This window comes from Syzygium oleosum, unplaced genomic scaffold (genome assembly GCF_021117445.2).
Source record: "Syzygium oleosum isolate NSW1041296 unplaced genomic scaffold, Sole_v2.1 Sole_v2.56, whole genome shotgun sequence".
NCBI classification, from domain to species: Eukaryota; Viridiplantae; Streptophyta; class Magnoliopsida; order Myrtales; family Myrtaceae; genus Syzygium; species Syzygium oleosum.
In genome coordinates, this window is record NW_026607540.1 from 222217 (window position 1) to 249868 (window position 27652).

The window sequence follows — 27652 nt, forward strand, 5'->3', positions numbered from 1 at the left end:
AATTGCTTCATTGGCAAGTTTCCATCATTCTGACAACAAAAGCTGTAAGCCAACACCACGGTACTCATCTCTGCCAATCGAATTGGAAGTCAACATAGTCTTGGTTCGTATGCCTTGAGTGAGAATAGGATTATGATTTCTCTTTAGTGCTATTTGACTATACTTCTTGGTGCTCATTTGACAGTCTTCCAAGTCTTTCTGCAAATCTATTTCAGTCTGAACTAGTGAACTCTCGGCTTCTGAATCTGTTGAGTCATGACTAACCTCATAGAGGAAAGCTGGATCAATTAGCTTATTGTCTTGAAGCACACCGTCTAAATCGTCATCTAGTTGCTTGCATATTATTCGGAATCCCGACTTTTTTATGATTTTGCTGGATACTGCAATGTGAAATTGTACATAACTCCCCTCAATTTGACCAAAATCGACTACTCCCCATAGTTTAGAAGGTATATATCTAAACCAAATATGATCCGAATCCAACAATCTGAAAGATTGTCCGGTGGCTAGCCGATGTTCGCCGTTAACACGTAGTGTAATCCCAATTCATTGTTTCTTTGTCTCGTTATCAGTTTTAACAACGACACAGAGAGCAAATCCAAGAAACTTGTCGTACAAGTCCTTTGAAGCCATGAAAGATATGAAATCCTCTTCAACAGGGATGACCCACTCTGGCATATCTTCTCCAGGGAGCAAGGCAGAGAAACCAAAACTATTCTATTGTAAGACAACCCGTTAGAATGTACCCAAATTTGTTATTCATAACCAAATAAATGAATTCAATTGAAGTTTAGTAAGCAATCCATTTCGAACTAGAGCTCTAAAATTGTCACGCCCCGAACCCCATCGAGCACGCAACACCCATCTACGGTCGAATATTGCGACATCCCAGTAAATCACCGACCCAATTCAGCTTATCAGAGATTTAAATCAATCAGCGAAAGCTACAAATACCCGGACAAGAATTAACTAGGGGTAAAGAGGGAGTATCGACATCCATTACTTATCCAAATTTATACAATATCCACATATACAACCCAAAATATACAAGCACACCGAATATCTAACTATGCACCACCGACATCCAAAATTATCAGCAGCTTGGTATACCCTATCTCCCAAAAATGGTACATTTTAAAAAGCCTACCCCTTAGCCCCTACACTAGCCCCTATGTCCTCTAGATGGCGTCCACTCAGAGTCTGACTCCTCGGAACCTGAATCTGAATCCCCCTGAACTGTCTGCTCCTCTGAGGAATCCGACTCTGCCTCGATCTCGATCGGGTTGTCTATATCACCTGACTCCACTGGAACCTCGACCCGCTTCTCTTCCTCTGGCTCCTCATCCGACTCGTCCTCTGGCACAAACTCGGGATCGAGCTCTGGCGCATACTCTGGCTCACCCTCGGGTGCGTCCTTTGGTCCCATCTCTTGGTCTTCTTCAGGCTCATCTTCAGGCTCTTCTCCTAGCTCCTCTTCTGGTATCACCTCGAGATCCACATCCATCGGGTCGTACCCTGCCTGGGACTCCTCCGGCTCCGGATCAGGCTCAGCCACGGGAGGCTCAGGTGCTGCAGGAGCGGCATGATGTCCAGACTGTGCCAGACTAGTCTCCAAACTAGTCATCTCACCATCAGGTTGGGGTACGGCTGTCGGATCCCAATCCCCTACTCCATCAAAAGGGACGTCGAAGCCTTGGACGGGGCCAAACTCATCTATCCCGTCTCTAAAGATCCAGGCAACGTAGGTATGGGCCTGCCAAAGAGGTAGTCCTACGTCTACCCAAACTACGGTGGTATGTTTAATCCAGGTCCTATTGTCGTCTACCGGATACTCTACAACATTATGAACGGTGTGCATAGGAATCCCAAAATGCTGTGGCGGCGGTGGCGAAAGATTCATGGCTCAGGCCGAGGTTCTGAAATTATTGGTTGAAACAACCATGAGATTACATCTCAATAAGCACACACCCTAAACCCCGCCTAGGCTATCATGTACCTCCAGACAAGACCAAACATCATAACACTCAATAAGCACATCACAAGCACACAATTGCACTTACCTTGGCTTTTCATGCGTGCAACCTGCACGTTAGCCATAATAACATAATTTTCAACCACATGCACATTCCACACGCATTTCACACACTATTTTCGCCCAACTCTCCAGTGACCCGCGTAATAGTAACGCCTCAAGTTTACTGCGACCATCTTATATTTTCCACTCAACTCGCCAGTGACCCGCGTAGTAGTACCGCCTCAGGTTCACTGCGACTAACTCATATCAACAACACTTCGGGGCCCGCGTAATGGTACCGCCTCAGGCTGTGTATCTTGCCCACGTAATGGTACCGCCTCAGGCTCAACACCCACCACCTACGACACAACCCGCGTAATGGTACCGCTTCAGGTTGGCCGTCCTCCGGTAATACCGGGCATCGTCCCGCGTAATGGTACCGCCTCAGGACGGATCAATTCCCCGCGTAATGGTACCGCCTCAGGGATTTCCGTAACCACACATACCACACCACACATAATTTTTCACTCGTTCACTTGCTCGACACCATCATGTCAATATATTAGCCGTTCACACTTGGCCCGTGCACGCACCAAACCACACACATTTCTCATGCTTAATGAACACCCAAACACGACCAATTGACAATCAATTTAATTCAGCCCATGCGTGCATATAACGGCCCACATTTCAATAAATCAAGCCACGATCCAATAAACATACAAGGCCACTATCGGGCCCACAAACACAGCCACAATCATGGCATAAAATTCAATATTTTCAAGTCCATTTCCAGCCTTAATTACCACACCAATACAGCCACAACACGGCTCGCCAACCCGACACCATTTAGTCCCCAAATCAAGTCATATGCTCATCAATATGAGCTACAATTTTCAGCACCTAATTCCACATCAAATCAGTCCCGAACATCACAAATTCACCCACAATTCAGCCAATTCAAGTCCCCAAATCAGTCCACCAACATAACCCCTAAACGACCACTAATTAACCCCTAAACCGTCACTAATTAACCCTATTTAGCCCCTAATCGTGTCTATCGATACCCAACATCCTAAATAGGGTTTAGGGGGTGACTTACCCGGACTCTAGGCTAGCTCGGCTAGAGTGGAAATGGGGCGGCAGGCCAGTGGCCATGCGGCGGTGAGCGGCGACGGCGAGCGGCTCGGCGGACGGTTGAACGGCGAGCGGCGGTGGCTGGCGGACTGCTGGCTTTCCACGGCTGAACAGGACCGAAGGGGGGGGCTGATGGTGGTGCTCGGTGAGGATAAAACAGGAGAGAGAGAGGGGCGGTGGGCGAGCGGCGGCTCCGGCAAGCGGCTGCTCCGGCCAGGCGGGTGGACGGCGGTGGCGGCTGGCTTGGGCAGCCAGCCACGGTCACGGTCACGGTGAGGAGAGGGAGGGCTCGGTCGGGTGGGGAGAGAGAGAGAGATGGAATGCCGAGAGGGAGAGAGAGAGTGAGGATAGAGAGAGAAATTTGGCTTTAAATAATCCAAGGTCAATTATTGGTGTGCCAATTGACCATCATGCCCTCCTCTGTAAAATCAAATCAACGGTCAAGATTCGATCTTATCCTAAGATCGACGGCCGAGATCGAATCTCTTTTAAAATATCCAAGGGTAATTTGGGGATTTCACAAAAAATCCAAGGGCAAAATTGTCCAAAAATTTCTATTTCCAATGCTAAGGCGAAATGACCAAAATGCCCTTCCCCAAATACACTTGGCCTTAACAAACTTCCAGGGGTAAAACGGTCATTTTTCATTTCTCGTCGAAATTCGATTTTTCTGAAGGATTCGGACAAATCCGAAGCTAACCGAGCTAATGACAACGTCGTCCGGACGATCTGTCGTGACTTTCTATATTTCGAATGCCCAACTTGATCTCTAATTAATGACTAAGTTCTAAATAACGTAACTTGAGCATATCTCAGACTAACGGGTGGCTTTTGGGGAAATTCGCACTTTTGACCCGTGGCCGATACTAAATCAAGCCACGTTCAAGTTCACTCGGGTCGTGACGACCTCGGTTGTCACTTAATTGCGAGGACCGATCGCTAGTTCCGATGGGCACGATCGTTTGGTATAGGTTTAGGGTCATTTGTTAGTTCATTCCGTGGTCAAGCGGAATCACCCGCGATCCACTACTATGACAGCGGCGAACTGATCCTTGACTATCCTTGGATCGGCCTTCATTGGCTCAAAATGTCACCTCGACAATTTTCATGATCGAAAGTCGGTTCACGATCGAGTTCTTTGGTCGCGCGAATTTAAATCCCTAATTAGCCTTTCCCTAACGGTTAGTATTCCCGAAGTGATCAATTCCGGGCGAGATCTAACTACAAGCACGTCCATAAACTATTCATTTCATAAATCCCAAGTGGGTCGGATTTCAGAATGTCACAAAAATGAGTAGAGATCCACTGATCCATGCTTGCATTAATGTACAGGTCTCATGCGATAGAAATCATTCCCATAAAAGTACAGTAGCCGCCTCCATTACATACCTATACGTGCAGAACCTCTTTAGATTTGTTTGCTTTTCTTAAGCCTCAAATCTTGCATTTTCTGATTTTGCAATATACAAGCACACACTACAGCCCGCACATACTCCACATGAATGCGCATGAGAGAGAGAGAGAGAGAGAGAGAGAGAGAGAGAGAGAGAGAGAGAGAGTCTAACCTGGCCACGTGAGAAAATATGATCCATGGTAAACACTCTTCGGACAAAATCATGAGATGAAGTAAATTTTCCAATCTTTTGCAGAGATTCGCAATTAACCGCCCCAAAAAAATCCAAAAATGGTGGAAGCTCGGGAATCTCTTGTAATTGATGGCAATCTGGAACTGCTAGACGGGTCAAACTATCACGCTTATTGATGGATGTGGGAAGGCTAGTAATTTTGTTCCCCGCCAAAATTAAATGATCCAACAAGGGAAAACATGAAAGATTCTCAAGAAATTTTACTTCGGACAGATTACATCACCTAAGGTCTAAGTAGAGTAACTTTGGAAGTCCAGTCTTCATGTGTGGATCAGCTGAATCCTCGTACTTTGGAAACCCGATTAATTTTGTGCAACCCTTAAGAATCAACTTTTCAATGTTTTGTAATTTGTAAATGCTAGACGGAAGACTTACTAGGTTCTTGCAATTCTCTCCAAAGAGACTAGATTTTCTATTGATGTAGGAAGTTCTCTGATAGCGGTCCCTCGTAAAGCAAGCTCTTTCAGGCCTAATTTTTGTGGAATATCAGGGAACCTTCCAAGTTTTGTGCAATTTGCAAGATGGAGAGCACGAAGATTTCTTGACTTGAGCTCATTTGGGAAAACGCTAAGTTCAAAGCACCCCTTTAAAGTCAAAACCTGTAAATTGTCATGATATGCAATCGACTCGTGTGCTTCTGCCAAGTTTTTGCAATTCTCGAGATTCAATTCCTCGAGATTTGGAGTACATGAGAGGTCGGGCATACTAGCCAACATCTCACATTCACTGAAATTTATGTACTTCATATTTGGGAAGTCCTGCAAAAACAGCGAAACCAACTTTGGTAAACATTTTAAAGTGATTTTAATATTTTTTTATTCGTTTCATCAATTATCCTCAATAACTTATGTCATAGATATTATACCCATGGACAAATACGTGAAGTTGGTTATTCTATTTAATTTGTGACATTCTGAATTTTGATCCACTTTCGGGATCTATGAAATGATATTATCATCAATGCACTTTCTGTTATATCTTACTCGGAATTGGCCATTCTTGAGAATACTAACCGTTAGGGAATAGCTAGTTAGGATTTCGGTACGCACGACCCAAGAACTCGAACCTGGATCGACACTTCAACCATAAGGATTGACGAGAGGATATTTTGGGCCATTATAGGCCGATCCAAGAATGATTATGAAACAATTTAACAATGTTATACAATTGAGTCACGGGTGATTCCGTTTAATCGTCGTATGCATTCCGAACGTTCCAAAATCAATTTCTAACGATCGTGTCATTCGGAACTAGTGATTGACCCTCGTAATTATATAACAACTGAAGTCACCATGGCTCGAGTAAACTTAAACGTGGATTGATATCAAATCAACCACGAGTCGACACGCGTCAACCCTAAAAGCCGCCCGTTAGTTTGAGATACACAAAAGTCGCGTTTGATCGATTTTGGCCACGAATTAGAATCCGAACTTGGGTATCGAACTTTCAAGGATATCAAAATTATTATATTGGATGACGCTGCGTTAAGCTTGCCTTATTATCGGTTTGCTCAGAAATACGCGAAAAAGGAAAATGTGGCTCGAAAATTGGAAAAGACGATTTTACCCCTGTGTGTTCTAGAGTTTATTTGTTGAGTGGAAGGACATAAATCCTAGTGGCCGAAAATTCTCTTGGACAACTTTACCCTTGCCCTTTTTGGTTAATTACAAAAATACCCTTCTAGAAGCCTTTTGCCAATATGCATTCCTAGCCTTTGGATTTTTGCTTGGGCATCAAGGACTCATCCTAGCCCTACATTTTGAGAGATATGTTCAGCTCACACTCTCTCTCTCCTCACTTTTCCTTGCTCTCTCTCTCTCTCTTCATTTTTCTCTCTCTCTCTTCCTCCCCCTTGGCCGAGACTCACTCACCACCGCCGTCCACCACCCTTGCACCTCATGCCACCACCCTTGGACCGTCGTGGACCACCATGAGCCGCCCCCAAGCCGCCGTTCACGCTCGGATCAGCCGCCGTTCGCCGGATCGCCGTTTGGCCGCTGACGTTTGCCAAAAGTTCCAGATCTGGCCGTGGCTTGCTGCTGCTGTTTGGGCTTAGTTCTTAGCTTAAATTAGTGGTAAGTAACTCCCTAAACCTTGATTAGGTTAGTAGGTTACCAATGGATAGTGTTTAGGGGTTGTTAGGGTAATTTAGGGGTTATGGTAGATGTTGAATTAAGGATTTGTTGGTGGCTGGATTTGATGATTATATGGCTGATTTAAATGTTAAGATAGGTAGATTATGTGACTTGAGCTTGATCATATGTTTAATGTTGCTAATTTTGCTTAATTTGGCTATTTATGATTGTTTAGTGGTTGTTTTAATTAAATTCGTGTGTTAGTCTTGTGGCTGCAATAATCATGTGGTAGTGGCTGAATTGGATGATTTGGACAATGATCATATGGCCCCCATTGATTCTAGATTGGTTAAGGTAAATTTTAGGGCTTAATTTGTCACGCCTCGAACCCCAACGGGCTCGCGACACCCCTTCCACGGTCGTATTAAACGCGACGTCCCAGGACGCGTCGCCGACCCAAACGAAACACCCAACAATAAAAGCAAACGGAAGCGAAATTAATTAACCCAGACAATAAACAATAACAAAGGGATAGCACGCAACAGTAATTGCATACATCATAAAGCAGTCACTATTACAAAACAATAACCCAGTCTACCAAATTTAAAGCCACAATTTTCAAAAGGGGGCGGTGGTTGACAAACTTATCTCCTCTACAAAAGGTACTCAAAAGACAGGATAAATGATCTATCTTTCAATCCCTGTGGAGCTCTGGCGGCATCTCCGAATCGATCACGATCGCGGATCTGAAATGGTTATATAATAACCGTGAGAACAAGTCTCAATAAGCAACCCCCTATACCCCACGTAGGCCAATGCGTACCCAGACAAGTCTAACATGCGAATAGCCAAACAACACAATCAATTTCACACGACAAGCTTACCTCGCCTCGAACCACGTGCCAACCCTGCATATTAGTCCAAACATGATAACGCAACAATAGTTCACCACCATATCACAATCACTCGGCACACACTCCCACTCGCAATCCGCCAAACCAATCAGTCACATCGCACACACGTGTCCAACCAACTTTCCTCTCACGGACCACCGTCAACACGTCTCAAGTCCGGTCTCACAGGCACACAAGCCACACAATTCGATCAATTCCAATGGCCGCCGTCAACACGTCCCAAGCCATACCATTCAAACAAATCCAGTGGCCGCCGTCAACACGTCCCAAGCCACACTATTCAATCAATTTCCAGTGGCCGCCGTCAACACGTCCCAAGCCACACTATTCAATCAATTTCCAGTGGCCGCCGTCAACACGTCTCAAGCCACACTATTCAATCAATTTCCAGTGGCCGACGTAAACACGTCCCGGTCCAACACACCTTTAACGGGCCACCGTCAACACGTCTCAAGCCCGAATCCATTTGGCACATCGACCATTCATGCCTTCACACGGACCGCCGTCAATACGTCCTAAGTCCGTAGCCCTCCGATCAATCCGGGCTTAAAATCGACAGGCATGCACACGCCATTCAATTCAATCAATTTCACGCCAATTGCATCAAAGGATCCATATTCACAATTCGCCACGTCAATCCACAAACCCGACGTTCAAGTCGGCCACGTATGATCACCCAAATCATGCACATTATTTTATCCAATCCAATTAGCACAATTATGTCATAATATAATTTAATTAAAACACGCCCTAGCCGTTCTAAACCCGAGACAAGCCTATAAAATACCCAAAGTACTAGGTAGGGTTTAGGAAGTCACTTACTTCAATTTGGCTCGGGAAAAACCCGCACGGGCTAAAAAACGGGCCGGATGAACAGTGCCGAATGAACAGTAACGGGCCCTGATGAACAGTGTTCGGAATGAACAGTAATGGGCCCCGGATGAACAGCACTCGTAATGAACAGTAATGGGCCCGGATGAACAGTACTCGGAATGAACAGTAATGGGCCCGGATGAACAGTGACGGTCCTCCCCCCCCTCGGCTGAATCGTACGAGCAAGGGCGCGGGCTCGGCCACGGCCCGGGGCACGCTCGGGCTGGCTGGGCAGGGTCGCCGGGGCTAGGTGGTGGTAGACGGGGCAGCGACGGCGGCCGGTACGGCGGCGCGCGGCGGCTGGTCGGCGGCGCGGGAGAGCCCAAAACGGGGAAGGCGTCGGGGAGGAAGAACAACGAGAGGAAGAAAGGTGGTGGCGGCCAAGGGGAGCGGCGGATCGGCGGAAGTGGGTGGGGGAAAGGCTGGGTGGCGGAGGCCGGCGGCGCGGCGAGCGGGAGTCAGCCAGGGAAGGCGTCGGGAAGAGAGAAACGGGGGAGAGGGGTCGCGCGGCGGCGGAGGTGGCACGGCGGCGTCTCGGGTGGCCGGGCGACGAAGGACGGGCCGGCGGACGGCGGGCAACGCCGGACCACGGCGGACGCAGCGGCAAGCTGCTGCTCGCGTGCAGCGTGGACAGGGCCGGCGACAGGCGGACAAGGCCGACGAGCGGCGGTCGCGGGCGATGGCCGGCGGCACGGCTCGGTCGGGCGACAGCGACAGCGGCGAGCGGCGACGGGGCAGAGCGAGCTCGGTCAGCAGCGTCGGGTGGTGCGGCAGAGCGCGAAACGATCGAGCGGCGAAGGAGGAGGAAGAAGAAGAAGAAAGAAGGAAGAAGAAAAAGAAAAAAGGAAGAGAGAAAAGGAGAAGGGATGGGTCTGACAGGGGGGCAAATGTGCGCAAGGGGAAAAGGTGACCGGGGAGAGAGAGAGAGAGAGAGAGAGAGAGAGAGAGAGAGAATGTGCGCGGTCAGAAGGGGGAACGTGCGCGCGGAGGAGAGAGGAGAGAGGAGAGAGAAAAACAATAAAAAAATTAACTTCAATCAAATATTAAATGCGATCCGATGACCAAAATTCAAAATCGAAAGCGATCTACCGGTCCAAAATAAGCCTCGCATATAAAAAGGGACAAAGGCCGAATTAATTAAATCAAACTATATCGAGGGAGGTCTACTAGTCCAAATTCGCACCCGGTCAAAAACTCCCCTTTTTCCATTATTCCTGACAATCTCAACGCTGGCTACGATAATATTGACACCGTCCAATTTATTTCGTCCTGAAACTCTCGAAAATCGACTGTCAAGTTCGGGGTCTAAATAACGGCCAAATTCGATCGAGCGCGATTCTAGCGAAATCTCAATTTTAAAACAATAACCGAGAGTGATCAGTTCCCGGGCGAGATTTTACTATAAGCACACTGACGAATTACACGTTTTATAAATCCCAACTATGGGCCGAAATTCGGAATGTCACATAATTATCATGATTATGTGCTAATTTTGATCGTATGGTTTAGATTAAATTAGGATGTGATAAAATGAAATCATATGGCTTATTAGAGATTTGAAGTTGATCGTGTGGCTTTGATTGACAATCGCATGCTAATTTGTAACAACCCGGTCCGACGAGGACGGGGAGTGGTCGCCGGGGCCAGAGGGCCTGGACAAGGAGCGGCTCCTGGCAGGCTTCTAGGATGGCAAAGGGGGCATGTCTCTTGTCCCACATCGCTTAGAGGAGGAGTCCTGGACTAGTTTATAAGGCTTGGGTTCTCTATTCTGTGTAACGCGTTTCACATGGGCTTGCTTCCGCTGCGCATGATAAGAACAAAGCCTTGAGGGGAAGGGCCAGAGAGCGCCCCAAAGAGGACAATATTGGGCTTGGGGAGGAAGGGCCAGAGAGCGCCTCTACCCAAGACAACGCGTTTTAAAGCCGTGAGGGTCAGTGGGCCCAAAGCGGACAATATTACACAGTGTAGACCTTGGGTCCTTACATAATTAGTCGATTATGTGCCGATTAAAGGTTTAATAACGATCCTGTGGTGGATTAGTTATTTAATACCGATCGCATGGTTAAATTATTTAATCGTATGGTTAATTCATTTAATCATGGCTGAGTAATTGATTATGGCTTGATCGTGTGGTTGGAATGATGATTTCGTGGCCTAGAACGAAGATCGTATGGTCGAAATTGATGTTTCATGATTGATCTTGCACTCGATGAATAATCGTAGGACTGTGAAAGTGGATTATGTGGTTAATTATGGTTATTGTTGGCTTGGCATGGCATATCGTGATCATATATTGATGTTTGATACGAAAATGAGTGCGATTCATGGTATATTTATTCGCGGTAAATTGCACGTTATAAACACTTGCATTGGCTAATTAAGGAAGATTAAAATTGGCAATGCGTGGTTGTTTACATGTGTGGCCATGATGAGTTCCGTCTAAGACGAGTTCTAGACGATGCCCGGCGGAAGTTCGGATGCTGTCTGGTACCCGACTTGTCGGGGGGAGTTCGATCCTAGACATTGTCGATCTCGGTGGAGGCCGGATTGATGCTCCTAAATGGAATGCCGTCCGGTACCCGAATTGTCGGGGGGCTTCGATCCCGGACGTTGCCACGCCCAAAGTAGTGGGGTGATGCCTGGCTATGCCGGAAGACCAGCGGGAGTTCGGTGTGACCTATGGTGGGTCGTTAATAATCTGGATAACTTCGAGTGTTTTGTGCATATGGCATGCTTTGCCTTGATTATGGGATAAAATCGTGAGGCACGGTATGGGACGGGCCGAAGTGATTTCATCTTATAATCGAGACTCGTGTGAATGATTGAGTATGTCTGTATTATTATTATTGCCGTTATGCATTTTGATAGTATGCCATAGTGGTAATGCAATTCGAGATTTTGCATAGTATGTGGTACCATTAATCGTTTTATAAGAACTTACCCTATTGGTTAGAATTGCATGATTAGGGTGCCGGAGGTATGTATTACCCTAGTCGAGGCTTAGGTAGTTTACTTATTGAGATTTTATCTCATTCCCCGTTGTTAAACATTTCAGTCCCTCAACCTTGACTATGAATGAGCCTCCACTACGTTTCGGGGTACCAACGGAGACGGAGCATTGGGTGACTGAGTACCCAGTTGCTGAGGATAGGGAGTATCGGAAATATGAGAGTACGATTTGGGTCGATGATGGCGAGTAGTACTTGACAGCTCACAAGTACATGGCTTGGTTTCTGAGGGATGGAGCTCAGACTTTTGGTCATCTTCGGGGATTTGATATTCCCCCTAACGACGGTTTGGGAGTGTGGGATCTTATGGAGATTGATCCCCCTGATGGAGCTGTAGTTAATCCTGAGTCCAAACCGATGGTTACGGAGCCCTCGGCGTGGTCCGAGGGGTCAGAACCTGAATCGGAGCCTTTGCCGTCTGGTTCTTATAGCGAGGCATCTGACCCGGCTTCGCCAGGAGCACCGCCAGGATGCCGTGGAGGTTTTTGATAGGGTTAGAGATCCCTATCTTTTCGGAGCTCCTCTTTTGACTAGAGTAGTGGAGCATATCGACCACCCTATCCCTTTTTGAGTATCCGTGGTCTGGGTTTGTGGCCTTTAGGAATGCTTGTATATGTTATTGTTGTATGTGACATTAAGTTTATAAAATGGTTTGTTGATTTGTTTAAATTGTCTCTCTCTATTATCCCATTTGAATGTTTGTTGAATGGAGTGTTCGTTTGGCTTACGCGTATATTCTCTTATTTCGATGGTTACGGGTCGGCAACGAATCCTGGGAGTCGCATTCTTAATGACCGCGGCGGGATGTTACGTGTTCGTAGGGTACGGGGCGTGACATCCCCGTTTAAATGGTATCACAGCAAGGTCAGCTTGATCCATGATAGGTCGAGACCTGGAGTGATAAGGAGCGATGACTTTAGGATAGTTAGTTAGAGAGACTTGCCTTGATCACAAGTTTGTGACGCTTTGTACGTGCTTTGAGAATATGTGCATATGATTGGTAGGCTTGAATTTGCATCATACGGTTATCTGCTTATGAGTGCTGAGTGGTTTAGTGCTATTACTAACGTTGCAGGCGCTCCAAGGTAAGATCTAGAACCTTGCTAAGTGTGTACTTATGATACTTGTTTGGAGTGATTACTTGCTTACAACTGCTTGCTGTAGTTCGTTGCCTAGAACTGTTTAAGCCGAGTAGTTGGTTTAAGTCTTTAATTCCATGGTGGAATTATAGCAGGCTTAGGTATTTGGAGTGATTTCTGTGAGGATGAACACCCGGGGTAAAGGAACTAGAGGTGCATCGAGTTCGCAAGCCAGAACGGCAGAGGATCCTAGAGTTGATGGACTTTCAAGAGCTCTAGAGGCGATTAGACAATTGATAGGCTTGTAGACTCAAGAATGAACTGCTGCTGCTGCTGCTGCTAAGGCTACTGCCGCCGCCGCTCAGAATAATTCGGGGAATGGAAATGGAAATGAGAATCGCCAAATGCACAAGTTGGTAGAGTAGTTCTTGAAACTTAAACCATCAAAGTTCGACAGGAAAAGTGAGAGGAATTGGTAGAGCACAAGTTGATAGGCTGCCACTCGATGGGTTGAGGAATTGGAAAAGGCCTTTGCACTTCTGGGGTGCACGGAGGAGGAAAATGTGACTTTGGCTGTGTATCAACTTCAAGATAATGCTAATGATTGGTGGAAGGCCACCTGAGAAAGGATTTTCCTAGTGGGCACGGTGCTGAACTGGACCGGCTTCGTTGATGCCTTTAATGGGAAGTACTTTTTTTAGAGTGCTCAAGAATAGAAGATGGCAGAATTCTTACGGCTTCGCCAGAATCAGATGACTGTGGATCAGTATGAGGCGGAATTTGCTAGGTTATCGAAGTTTGCACCGAGAATGGTCGAGAATCCTTTGGATAAGGCAAGAAGGTTCCGAGATAGTTTAAAGTCGGAACTTCACAGCCGACTGATACCCTGAACCTTAGGGATTACAATGAGCTTTTATGAGCAAGCTCAGATGATTGAGAGAGATATGACCGAGAGGAATGCCGCATCTGGATCGCGGTTTATACCGGCTCGGGATAATCGTAACTTTGGAAAGAAACCTATGAATGGGATAGGCGGTTTGTCCCTCCAGTAAAAAAGAATATCGTAAAGCCGACCTACTATTCCGGAACTCCGTGTCGATTTTGCGGGAGAAGGCATAGGAATGACCCTTGCCCTGGTAGGAATGGAACTTGCTTTGGATGTGGTCAGCACGGTCACCAAGTGAAGGATTGCTCGAATCGACAAGCTAGGTCGCCACTTCAGCCGCAACAATCTCGGATGGGGAATCAGGCTGGAACCGCTCCGCAGAATAATCAGTACCGACCCCCAGCACAAGGAAGAGTCTATGCTGTGGCTCGCAAAGAGGCGGAGGATGCGCCTGGCATGGTCACAGGTACAGTCTCTTTATGTGATCATGCTGCTTATGCCTTGTTTGATCCGGGAGCATCGCATTCATTTGTGTCAGAGCAATTTGTTAGATTGACTGGGATTGAACCGAAACCATTAGAAGTAATGTTGCATGTTACTACTCCTTTAAAGGATAAAGCGTTAATCTCAATAAGATGTTCGAACTGTAAGATAGTCATTGGTGGTAGAGAGGAATCAATTGATTTGGTTGTATTGGCTATGTTTGATTTTGACGTCATTATTGGTATGGATTGGCTAGTAAAACAAAGGGCTGTGATTGTCACGCTCCGAACCCCATCGAGCACGCGACATACTTCTTTGGTCGAATATCGCGACGTCCCAGAAAATCGCCGACCCAATTCAACTTATCAAAGATTTAAATCAGTCAGCGAAAGCCACAAATACCCGGACAATAATTAACTAGGGGTACAAGGGAGAATAGACATTCATTACTTATCAAACTTTATACAATATCCACCGTATACAACCCATACCATAATTTACATGCACACCGAATTTCTAAACTATGCACCACCGATATCCAAAAACATCAGTAGCCTGGGTATCCTATCTGCCAAAAATGAAGCACCTCAAAAGACCTATACTCAACCCCTACTCTAGCCCCTACACCCCCTAGATGGCGTCCACCCCGAGTCCAACTCGTCAGGACCCGAGTCTGAATCTCCCTGATCTGCCTGACCCTTTGAGGACTCTGAATCAGCCTCGATCTCAATCGGGTTATCTATGTCACCCGACTCCATCGGAACCTCGACCCACTCCTCCTCATCAAACTCCTCTTCCGGCTCGTCCTCTGGCTCATACCCGGGATCATACTCTGGTTCGCCCTCGGGTGCGTCCTCTGGGTCTTCTTAGGGCTCCTCGTCAGGTTCTTCTTCCGGCGCCTCCTCAGGTTCTTCTTCAGGGTCTTCTTCTTCTGGTTCCTCCTCTGGTATTACCTCGAGATCCACATCCATAGGGTCGTACCCTGCCTGTGACTCCTCCGGCTCCGGATCGGGCTCGGCCACAGGAGGTTCAGGTGCTGCAGGTGCGGCCTGCTGTCCGGACTACGCTAGACTAGTCTCTACACTAGTCATCTCACCGTCAGAAGGGGGTATAGCTGACGGATCCCAATCCCCAACTCCGTCAAATGGGACGTCAAAGCCACGGACGGGGCCAAACTCATCTAACCCGTCCCTGAACATCCAAGCCGTGTAGGTGTGGGCCTGCCACAGAGGTAGTCCTACATCTACCCAGACTACGGTAGTATGCTTAACCCAAGTCATATTTTCGTCTATCGGGTATTCTACAACATCATGGTCGGTGTGCATCGGAATCCCAAAACGCTGCGGCGGCGGCGGTGGCGGTGGAAGGTTCATGGCTCAGGCCGGGGTTATGAAATTGTTGGTTGAAACAACCATGAAATCACGTCTCAATAAGTACACACCCTAAACCACACATATGCTATCACGTACCTCCAGACAAGTTCAAACACAAACACACTCAATCACCACATAACAGGCACACAATTTACACTTACCTGGGCTTTTCCTGCGTGCAACCTGCACGTTAGCCACAATAGCACAATTTCTAACCACATGCACGTTTCAAATACATTTCACGCATTCTGTCCTGCCTCATCACACTATTTTTACTCAACTCGCCAGTGACCCGCGTAATGGTACCGCCTCAGGTTCACTGCGACCAACTCATATTCACAACACTTCTTGGCCCGCATAATGGTACCGCCTCAGGCTCAACATTCACCACCTACGACACAACCTGCGTAATGGTACCGCCTCAGGTTGGCCGTCCTCCGGTAATACCGGGCATCGTCCCGCGTAATGGTACCGCCTCAGGACGGATCAATTCTTCGAGTAATGGTACCGCCTCAGGGATTTTCGTATCCACACATACAACCTCACACACCATTTCTCATTTATTCGCTCGCTCAATTTACACAGCAACATGCCAATATACTAGCCGATCAAGCTCGGTCCGTGCACGCACCAAACCACACGCATTTCTCATGCTCAATAAACACCCAATCATGGCCAATTACCAATCAAATCAATTTAGCCCATGCGCGCACACAACGGCCCACATTTCAATCAATCAACTCACGATTCAACGAACATACAAAGCCACTATCGGGCCCACAATCACAGCCACAATCATGGCATAAATTCAGCATTTTCGAGTCTAGTTCTAGCCATAACAACCACTACAATTCAGCCACAACACGGCACGCCAACCCAACACAATTTAGTCCCTAAATCAAGTCATATGCTCATCAATACGAGCCACAATTTCCAGCACCCAATTCAGCCTCAATTCAGTCTCAAACCATCACCATTTCACCATCAAAGTCAGCCAATATCAGCCCTTAATCAATCCACACCAAACAGCCCTTAACAGCCCCTAATTAACCCCAAAACAGCCCCTAATAAACCCGATTCAACCCCTAATCATGTCTATCAATACTCGATATCCTAAATAGGGTTTAGGGGGCGACTTACTTTGACTCTAGGCTAGCTCGGTTGAAGGGGAATGGAGCGGCTCACCGGCGGCCACGCGGTGGCAAGCGGTGACGGCGAGCGGCTGAACGGCGGACGGCGACGGCGGCGACTGGCTGGACGGTGGCAGAGTGAAGATGATGGTGTTTCGGTGGGGGAACAGAACAGAGGAGAGAGAGACGGTGAGGCGAGCGGCGGGGTGAGGCAAGCGGCCACGGCGGCGGCGAGCTGCTCCGGCGCAGCTGATCCAGCTAGGCGGGCGGACGGCGGCAGTTGCTGGCTAGACCGAACGGCCACGGTCACGGTCACGGTGGGGAGCAGGGTGATCGGCCGGGATGGAGAGAGAGGGAGGGTGAGGCCGAGAGAGGTGAGAGAATGAGGAGAGAGAGATTTGGTTTAAATAATCCAAGGTCAATCATTTGTGTCTAATACACATGTTAATTGACCATCATACCCCTCTCTCACAATTCCAATCAACGGCCAAGATTCGATCTTATCCTAAGATCGACGGTCCGGATTAATCCTTGCCAAAAATATCCAAGGTATAATTGGAATTTCACAAAATTCCCAAGGGCAAAATTATCCAAAAATTTCTATTTCTAAAGCTAGGGTGAAATGACCAAAATGCCCTTCCCCATTTATACTTGGCCTTAACAAACTTCCAGGGGTAAAACGGTCATTTTTCATTTCTCGTCGAAATTCGATTTTTCTGAAGGATTCGAACAAATCCGAGGCTAATCGAGCTAATGACAACATCGTCCAATTATCCTGTTATGACCTTCATAATTTCCGATACCCAAACTTGGTTTCTAATTAATGATCAAATTTAATTTACGTAACTTGAGTGTATCTCGAACTAACAGGTGGCTTTTGGGGAAATTCGCACATTTGACCCGTGGCCGATACTGAATCAAGCCACGTTCAAGTTCACTAGGATCGTGACGACCTCGGTTGTCACTCAATCGCGAGGATCAATCGCTAGTTCCGACGGGCACGATCATTTGGTATATGTTTGGGGTCATTCGTCAATTCATTTCGTGGTCAAGCGAAATCACCCGCGATCCACTCATATGACAATGGCGAACTGATCCCTAACTATCCTTGGATCGGCCTACATTGGCTCAAAATGTCACCTCGACAATTTTCATGGTTGAAAGTCGGTTCATGATCGAGTTCTTTGGTCGCGCGAATTTAAATCCCTAATTAGCCTTTCCCTAACGGTTAGTATCCCAGGAATGATCAGTTCTGGGCGAGATCTAACTACAAGTACATTCATAAACCATTCATTTCATAAATCCCAAGTGGGTCGGATTTCAGAATATCACAGTGATGGACTATAATAGTAGGGTGATCCAATTTAATCCTGTTGGTCATCCTCGATATGAATTTGTGGGAAACCGAGGAGGAATATCGATCCCTTGGATTTCGTTGCTTGAGGTAACTAAGCTGTTAAATGAAGGATGCCAAGGTTACCTAGCGACTGTGTTTGATTCATTGGCTGAGGAGCCAAGGCTAGAGGACATAGTCGAGATGTGTAACTTTCCCGATGTCTTTCCTAAGGAATTGTCGGGATTGCCATCTGAAAGGGAAGTGGAGTTTGTAATTGAGTTAGCCCCTAGGATGGAGCCAATCTCTAGAGCGCCCTACAGAATGGCCTTATCAGAATTGAAGGAGTTGAAAGTTCAGATGCAAGAGTTGCTAGACAAGGGATTTATTCGTCCAAGTGTGTCACCGTGGGGAGCACCAGTGTTGTTCGTCAGAAAGAAAGATGGTTCGTTGCATTTGTGCATCGACTATCGGCAGTTGAACCAAGTGACCATCAAGAACAAGTATCCATTATCAAGAATAGATGACTTGTTCGATCAACTGCAAGGGGCTTCAGTATTTTCCAAGATAGACTTAAGAACGGGCTACCATCAGTTGAGGATTAAAAAAGAAGATATACCTAAGACGGCATTTCGTACAAGATTTGGACATTACGAGTTTACGGTTATGCCGTTTGGATTGACTAATGCCCCAGCTGCTTTTATGGATTTGATGAATCGGGTATTCAAGGAATTCTTGGATTTATTCGTTATAGTATTCATCGATGACATATTGATATACTCGAAAAGTCCCAAGGAGCATGAGCAACATTTAAGAATGGTTCTACGGACCTTGAGAGAACACGCACTCTACACCAAGTTTAGTAAGTGCGAGTTCTGGCTAAATCGAGTAGCATTTCTTGGACATGTGATCTCTGGGGATGGAATCTCAGTGGATCCAACTAAGATTGAGGCGGTTACGAATTGGCCGAGACCTACAACAGTGACAGAAGTTCGGAGTTTCCTAGGACTAGCTGGCTATTATAGAGGATTCGTGGAAAGGTTCTCCGCGATAGCCACTCCTTTGACTCGCTTACTAAAGAAGGAAACACAGTTCGAATGGACAGATAAGTGCGAAAGAAGTTTCCAAGAGCTTAAGCATAAGCTGACTACCGCACCAGTATTGACAATACCCTCAGGTCATGGAGGATACGAGGTGTACAGTGATGCGTTGTTGAAGGGATTAGGATGTGTTTTAATGCAGCATGGAAGAGTTGTTGCATACGCATCGCGACAGCTGAGACCTCACGAGATGAACTACCCGACACATGATTTGGAACTTACGGCCATCATCTTTGCACTTAAAATTTGGAGGTATTATTTGTGTGGAGAAAGGTTTCAAATCTACACGGATTATCAGAGTTTGAAATATTTGTTTTCTCAGAAAGAATTGAATATGAAACAACGCCGATGGATGGAACTTCTAAACGATTACGACTGCGACATCTTATACCACCCGGGAAAGGCTAACAAAGTAGCGGATGCACTTAGTCGGAAATCGAGCATCGCGCAATTGATGATTAAAGAGTTGACTTTACTCGAAGGAGTACAAGATTCAGAATTTAAATTTGAGGTAGGTCACCTCTCAAGCTTGTTAGCCACTTTGAGGATTGAACCAGAGATTCAGACTAAAATTAAGGCATTACAGTCTGCGGACCCCGACATTCAAAAGATTCTGCAAATGGATGAAACTAAGAGAAAGGCTGACTTTCAAGTATTCGAGGACGGAATCTTGAAGTTTCATGGACGTTTGTGCATACCCGATGACGCAGAACTTAAGGAGGAAATCTTGGCAGAAGCTCACCGTAGCAACTACAGCATTCATCCGGGCAGCACAAAGATGTATCAAAATTTGCGTCAGCACTACTGGTGGAACGGAATGAAAATGGATGTAGCCAAGCATGTGGCCAAGTGTTTGACGTGCCAACAAGTGAAGGCATAGCATTGTAAGCCCAGTGGACAGCTGCAACCCTTGGAAATTCCCGAATGGAAATGGGAGCATATCACGATGGCTTTGTTATGGGATTACCGAGGAGCCAGAGAGGCCATGACTCCATTTGGGTTATCGTCGACAGATTGACTAAGTTAGCACATTTTCTGGCAGTGCGAAAGGATTTCGCAATGGATAAGTATGCCGAGCTGTATATGCGACAAATAGTCCGTCTCCATGGGGTGCCAGTGACAATAACGTCAGACAGAGACCCTAAGTTTACCACAACCTTTTGGAAAAGTCTTCAGACGGCTATGGGGACGAAGCTGCAATATAGCATGGCCTATCATCCGTAGACAGATGGTCAGTCTAAAAGGACGATTTAGACACTCGAGGACATGTTATGAGCTTGTGGGATAGATTTTAAAGGTGGATGGGAAGAACAGTTACATTTAGTTGAGTTCGCCTACAATAATAGTTATCAACAAAGCATCAGAATAACACCATTTGAAGCATTGTATGGCAGAGCAAGCAAAACACCAGTTTGTTGGGATGAAGTTGGTGAAAGGAGTATTACGGGTCCAGAATTGGTAGAACAGTTAGTCGAGGCAGTTAAAATCATTCGAGAAAGACTGAAAATAGCTCAAAGTCATCAAAAAACTTATGCAGATAAATGGCGTAGACCTTTAGAGTTTCAAGAAGGAGATCATGTTTTCCTCAAGGTATCACCAATGCGAGGAACATCTCGGTTTGGTAAGAAAGGGAAGTTAAACCCAAGGTACATAGGTCCGTTTGAGATATTGGAAAGAATTGGAATTTTAGCCTATCGACTTGCTTTGCTGCCGAATTTATCTCAGATTCATAATGTATTCCACTTGTCCATGCTAAGAAAGTATGAACCACATCCGACCCACGTGCTGAATTATGAAGAAATAGACGTGGACGACAAGGTGTCGTACGTGGAAAAGCCTATTCGGATAGAAGACAGAAAAGAACAAGTTCTATGGAATAAGACAATCCCGTTGGTCAAAGTAGTTTGGCAACATCATGGAACGGAAGGAGCCACGTGGGAAAGTGAAGAAATCATGAGGCGTTAGCACCCCCATTTGTTTGAATAGTTTGGGTTTGGTTGTAAATTTCAAGGATGAAATTTTTGTAAGAGGGGAAGAATTGTGACATTCTGAATTTCGACCCACTTTCGGGATCTATGAAATGATATTATCATCAATGCACTTTCTGTTATATCTCACTCGGAATTGGCCATTCTTGAGAATACTAACCGTTAGGGAATGGCTAGTTAGGATTTCGGTAGGCACGACCCAAGAACTCAAACCTGGATCGACACTTCGACCATAAGGATTGACGAGGGGATATTTTGGGCCATTATAGGCCGATCCAAGAATGATTATGAAACAATTTAACAATGTTATACAATTGAGTCGCGGGTGATTCCGTTTAATCGTCGTATGCATTCCGAACGTTCCAAAATCAATTTATAACGATCGTGTCATTCGGAACTAGTGATTGACCCTCGTAATTATATGACAACTGAAGTCACCATGGCTCGAGTAAACTTAAACGTGGATTGATATCAAATCAATCACGGGTCAACATGCGTAAACCCTAAAAGCCGCCCGTTAGTTTGAGATACACGAAATTCGTGTTTGATTGATTTTGGCCACGAATTGGAATCCGAACTTGGGTATCGAACTTTCAAGGATATCAAAATTATTATATTGGACGACGCCGCGTTAAGCTTGCCTTATTATCGGTTTGCTCAGAAATATGCGAAAAAGGAAAATTTGGCTCGAAAATTGGAAAAGACGATTTTACCCCTGTGTGTTCTAGAGTTTATTTGTTGAGTGGAAGGACATAATGGTATTCCTACCCTAGTGGCCGAAAATTCTCTTGGACAACTTTACCCTTGCCCTTTTTGATTAATTACAAAAATACCCTTCTAGAAGCCTTTTGCCAAGATGCATTCCTAGCCTTTGGATTTTTGCTTGGGCATCAAGGACTCATCCTAGCCCTCCATTTTGAGAGATATGTTCAGCTCACACTCTCTCTCTCTTCACTTTTCCTTGCTCTCTCTCTCTCTCTCTTCATTTTTCTTTCTCTTCCTCTCCCTTGGTCGAGACTCACTCACCAGCGCCGTCCAACACCCTTGCACCTCACGCCACCACCCCGGGACCGCCGTGGACCACCATGAGCCGCCCCTAAGCCGCCGTTCATGCCCGGATCAGCTGCCGTTCGCCAGATCGCCGTTTGGCCGCCGCCGTTCATCGGAAGTTCCAGATCTGGCCATGGCTTGCTGCTGCTGTTTGGGCTTAGTTCTTAGCTTAAATTAGTGGTAAGTAACTCCCTAAACCTTGATTAGGTTAGTAGGTTACCAATGGATAGTGTTTAGGGGTTGTTAGGGTAATTTAGGGGTTATTTTAGGGGTTATGGTAGATGCTGAATTAAGGATTTGTTGGTGGCTGGATTTGATGATTATATGACTGATTTAAATGTTAAGATAGGTAGATTATGTGACTTGAGCTTGATCATATGTTTAATGTTGCTAATTGTGCTTAATTTGGCTATTTATGATTGTTTAGTGGTTGTTTTAATTAAATTCGTAGGTTAGTCTTGTGGCTGCAATAATCATGTGGTAGTGGCTGAATTGGATGATTTGGACATTGATCATATGGCCCCCATTGATTCTAGATTGGTTAAGGTTAATTTTAGGGCTTAATTATCATGATTATGTGCTAATTTTGATCGTACGGTTTAGATTAAATTAGGATGTGATAAAATGAAATCATATGGCTTATTAGAGATTTGAAGTTGATCATGTGGCTTTGATTGACAATCGCATGGCTAATTAGTCGATTATATGCCGATTAAAGGTTTAATGACGATCGTGTGGTGGATTAGTTGTTTAATGCCGATCGCATGGTTAAATTGTTTAATCGTATGGTTAATTCATTTAATCATGGCTGAGTAATTGACTATGGCTTGATCGTGTGGTTGGAATGATGATTTCATGGCCTAGAACGAAGATTGTGTGGTCGAAATTGTTGTTTCATGATTGATCTTGCACTCCATGAATAATCGTAGGACTGTGAAAGTGGATTATGTGGTTAATTATGGCTATTGTTGGCTTGGCATGGCATTTCGTGATCATATATTGATGTTTGATACGAAAACGAGTGCGATTCATGGTATATTTATTCGCGGTAAATTGCACGTCATAAACACTTGCATTGGCTAATTAAGGAAGATTAAAATTGGCAATGCGTGGTTGTTTACATGTGTGACCATGATGAGTTCTGTCTAAGACGAGTTCTACATGATGCCCGGCGGAAGTTCGAATGCTGTATGGTACCCGACTTGTCGGGGGGAGTTCGATCCCAGACATTGCCGATCGCGGTGGAGGTCGGATCGATGCTCCTAAATGGAATGCCGTCCGTTACCCGACTTGTCGGGGGGGTTCGATCCCGGACGTTGCCACGCCCAAAGTAGTGGGGTGATGCCTGGCTATGCCGGAAGACCGGCGGGAGTTCGGTGTGACCTATGGTGGGTCGTTAATAATCTGGACAACTTCGAGTGTTTTGTGCATATGGCATGCTTTGCGCTTGATTATGGGATAAAATCGTGAGGCACGGTATGGGACGGGCCAAAGTGATTTCATCTTATAATCGAGACTCGTTTGAATGATTGAGCATGTCTGGATTATTATTATTGCTGTTATGCATTTTGATAGTATGCCATAGTGGTGATGCAATTCGATATTTTGCATAGTATTTGGTACCATTAATCGTTTTATAAGAACTTACCCTATTAGTTAGAATTGCATGATTAGGGTGCCGGAGGTATGTATTACCCTAGTCGAGGCTTAGGTAGTTTACTTATTGAGATTTTATCTCATTCCCCGTTGTTAAACATTTCAGTCGCTCGACCTTGACTATGATTGAGCCTCCACTACGTTTCGGGGTACCAACGGAGACGGAGCATTGGGTGACTGAGTACCCAGTTGCTGAGGATAGGGAGTATCGGAAATATGAGAGTACGATTTGGGTCGATGATGGCGAGTAGTACTTGACAGCTCACAAGTACATGGCTTGGTTTCTGAGGGATGGAGCTCAGACTTTTGGTCCTCTCCGGGGATTTGATATTCCCCCTAACGACAGTTTGGGAGTGTGGGATCTTATGGAGATTGATCCCCCTGATGGAGCTGTAGTTAATCCTGAGTCCAAACCGATGGTTACGGAGCCCCCGGCGTGGTCCGAGGGGTCAGAATCTGAATCGGAGCCTTTGCCGTCTGGTTCTTATAGCGAGGCATCTGACCCGGCTTCGCCAGGAACATCGCCAGGATGCCGTGGAGGTTTTTGATAGGGTTAGAGATCCCTATCTTTTCGGAGCTCCTCTTTTGACTAGAGTAGTGGAGCAGATCGACCACCCTATCCCTTCTTGAGTATGCGTGGTCTGGGTTTGTGGCCTTTAGGAATGCTTGTATATGTTATCGTTGTATGTGACGTTAAGTTTATAAAATGATTTGTTTATTTGTTTAAATTGTCTCTCTCTATTATCCCATTTGAATGTTTGTTGAATGGAGTGTTTGTTTGGCTTCTGCGTATATTCTCTTATTTCGATGGTTACGGGTCAGCGATGAATCCTGGGAGCCGCATTCTTAACGACCGCGGCGGGATGTTACGTGTTCGTAGTGTACGGGCGTGACATAATCTCTCACGTGATTAAAATTAAAATTTGAATTTTCTTATGATCCAATGACCTTCATAAAAAATTTCAAATTTTGAAATATTTTTCTCTTTCGACAGGTTCCTTCGTTCCGTCTATTTTAACAACAAATGTTTCCATTACATTTCTAATAAAGTTATTTAGCTTAATTTTTGAAATGCCAATTTTGATGCATGTAAAAGTATTTCAAACAGCAAGTTATTAGGGTCATTTTGAAAGAAAATAGAGAAGTGGTTTCTAAAACATAGGAATATCACATCCTTTTGTGTACAAGTACACGTAACACGCATATACACATACAAATGAAATAAATAATAAAAAGGTCTATGTAGGTAAATCCTCACCTTAAATTGTTTTAGCACTACTGTGATACTGCTTTTGCTCACATCAAGTCCCACTAATTTATTTCGACCAGAGGAAAATTATGGAATGGAGGGAGCACATCCAGGCCATTCAAACCATCTAAGCTCATGAGAAAGACATAAAGGACCTTGGAAAGAATTATGCACATTGTGCATGATGAGTAATCTCAACCTTCTCATTTTTGTAAAAACATCAGGACCGATATACATGTCTGTCGACTTAGGTAGCTCCAACACTATGGCTTTTACAGCACAATCTCCCTATATATACAAGATTATTTAGGTTATGCATTTTTAGTAATTAAAGTCAAAGATAAGAAGCATAATTTTGATTGTATTCGCAAGTCTTACCATGTCACGTGACAGAACATCGACAACATCATCATATAGCCATAGCCTGGTGCGTCTTCCAGGATCATCGCGACATTCTTGTTTCACAATATCTATACCCATCGATTGAATTAAGTCATGCATTTCTAGGATTTTGGACTCAATTCTTATCAGGGACCTCTTAATAAGAATTTCGAATCCTACACCTGTCTGGAGATCGCAACTGTTGAGAACCTTGTTTGTATACTCTTTTTCCCGCCCCTTAAAGAAGCAAGCAATGTGGAGAAAGATCTCTTTCTCATTTTCATCTAGTCCATCGTAACTCATTTTGAGCACATTATTAATGGTTTTGTTTGGAATCCTAGAAAGTTTCATAAGTGTACTTTCCCATATATCTTCCGTTGTACCACATAATAAGGAACCCAGTACCTCAAGTGCTAAAGGAAGGCCTTTACAATAATTCAGAGCACTATCCACTAGATCTGTTTTCATTTGGTGCATCTTAAAAGCGTGCTTGCAAAGCAGCTCATGAGTTTGACTGTCATCTAGTGCTTCAACTTCATACACATGATCTTGATTTATCCCATGACAAGTTAGCAAATGTTTATCTCTTGTGGTAATAATGATCCTACTCTCATTACCAAACCACTTGCCTTCTCCTGCTAAAGCATTTAATTGGCGCAAGTCATCCACGTCATCAAGGATGAGGAGAACTTTCTTGCAACCAAGTCTGTGTTGTATTATATTAATACCTTCATCGACGTTGGACACTTCTAATTTTTTTTGCAGTAATAATATATCTTTTAGTAATATTTCTTGCAAATTAACTAGACCCATGCTACCTTTTGAAGTTTCTCGAACATTTGCCAGAAAACATGAACCCTCAAATTGTCTAAATATAGCATTGTAAAGAGCTTTTGCTAAACTTGTCTTCCCTATACCTCCCTGTCCCCATAATCCCACCATGAGAACACCATCATCAGACTCCAGATTTAACGTCGATTTCAACTTAACCACTTGGGAATCTATCCCAACCGGATGCTTAGCAACATGCAAAGTTTTTCTATCTAGGTGATTAGAGATCTCCTTCACAATTTTTTGTATAACCTTTGACTCATCTCTGTCAAAAACGGAAAAAGAAGTTGGAGCATCTTTTTTAGTGATTTGAATAAGTAAATAATGAGCAATCATAGGATAATAATGACAAAGCAATGCATCACATTTTCAGATTTTATATATATATCCACCGAGTTGAATTAGAATTCCAAGAGCTCCACACCAATCAAAACAACCATTTCGGGGTTCATCTTTTAGTCATCCAAGTGATTCATGCTCTTTTGATTTATATATGACGATTTACTTAGTTCTGCTTTTGACTGTTATATGTGATATATCTATACGCTTCATCAAAAAGAGCTATTTAGGACTTTGAACAATGGTTAAGATTTCGATTCGAAAACTATTAAATACCCTAAAGCACCATGTCATTGCCTTACATGGCCAATACACACTAATTATCTTGTAACTGACCTTGCGAACTTTCTTACTCCTTCCAAAGAAATGGGGTAGGTGCAATAACACTACTTAACATTTTATCCATTGGTAGATCAGGTATTAACATATTATAGATAACATCATGTGTGTCGATTCATTTATTCTTTTTAACAAACAGTCTTTATAGTAGTAAAGATTGGTTTCTTGCACAAAATATGAACTCCACTCAACTTACCCATCATTCAAATGCCATCCGGATAAGCTACCCACGTTGAAAAGAGCTTTCTTCCATCTCTTCACTTCCTCCGAATCCTTTCCGAAATTGGACTCATGCTTAGCTAGAGCTCTCCCATAACTCTCTCTCCCCCTTCTCACTTCTCTTGGATCCACTTTATAAAAAACTGGTAGAACAGTGAGGTCCTTTTGTTCCTTGCACTCCATAATCTTTGCCACCTCTTCCAAGCACCATCGTGAGGAAGCATAATCCTCAGAGAAAACGATGATTGCAATGCATGATTGCTCGATGGCCTTCATAAGCACCAGCAATATTTGGTCTCCCTTCCTCAGTTCCTCACTATCAACAAAAGTGTATATTCCATTTTGCTCTAAAGATTTGTAGAGATGACTAAGAAAGTTGTTGCGCAAGTCTGTACCTCTGAAACTCAAGAAGACGTCGTAAATCCTTTTGGGTTTCGATGAAGAAGCCATTGGATGATGGAGTTCGACAATCAGCAACGACTATTAGCTTAAGATCCAATACAGTGTTTTTGGTAGTTTGTTCATTACCGCTTGATCTTCTTCTTGATT

The 27652-nt window shown here is 44.9% G+C and overlaps 1 pseudogene; it reads right to left on the reverse strand.

The window, feature by feature from the left end:
• On the reverse strand, positions 1 to 27607 carry LOC115663908 (disease resistance protein RPV1-like; annotated as a pseudogene).
• Between the last annotated feature and the right edge of the window lie 45 nt (positions 27608 to 27652).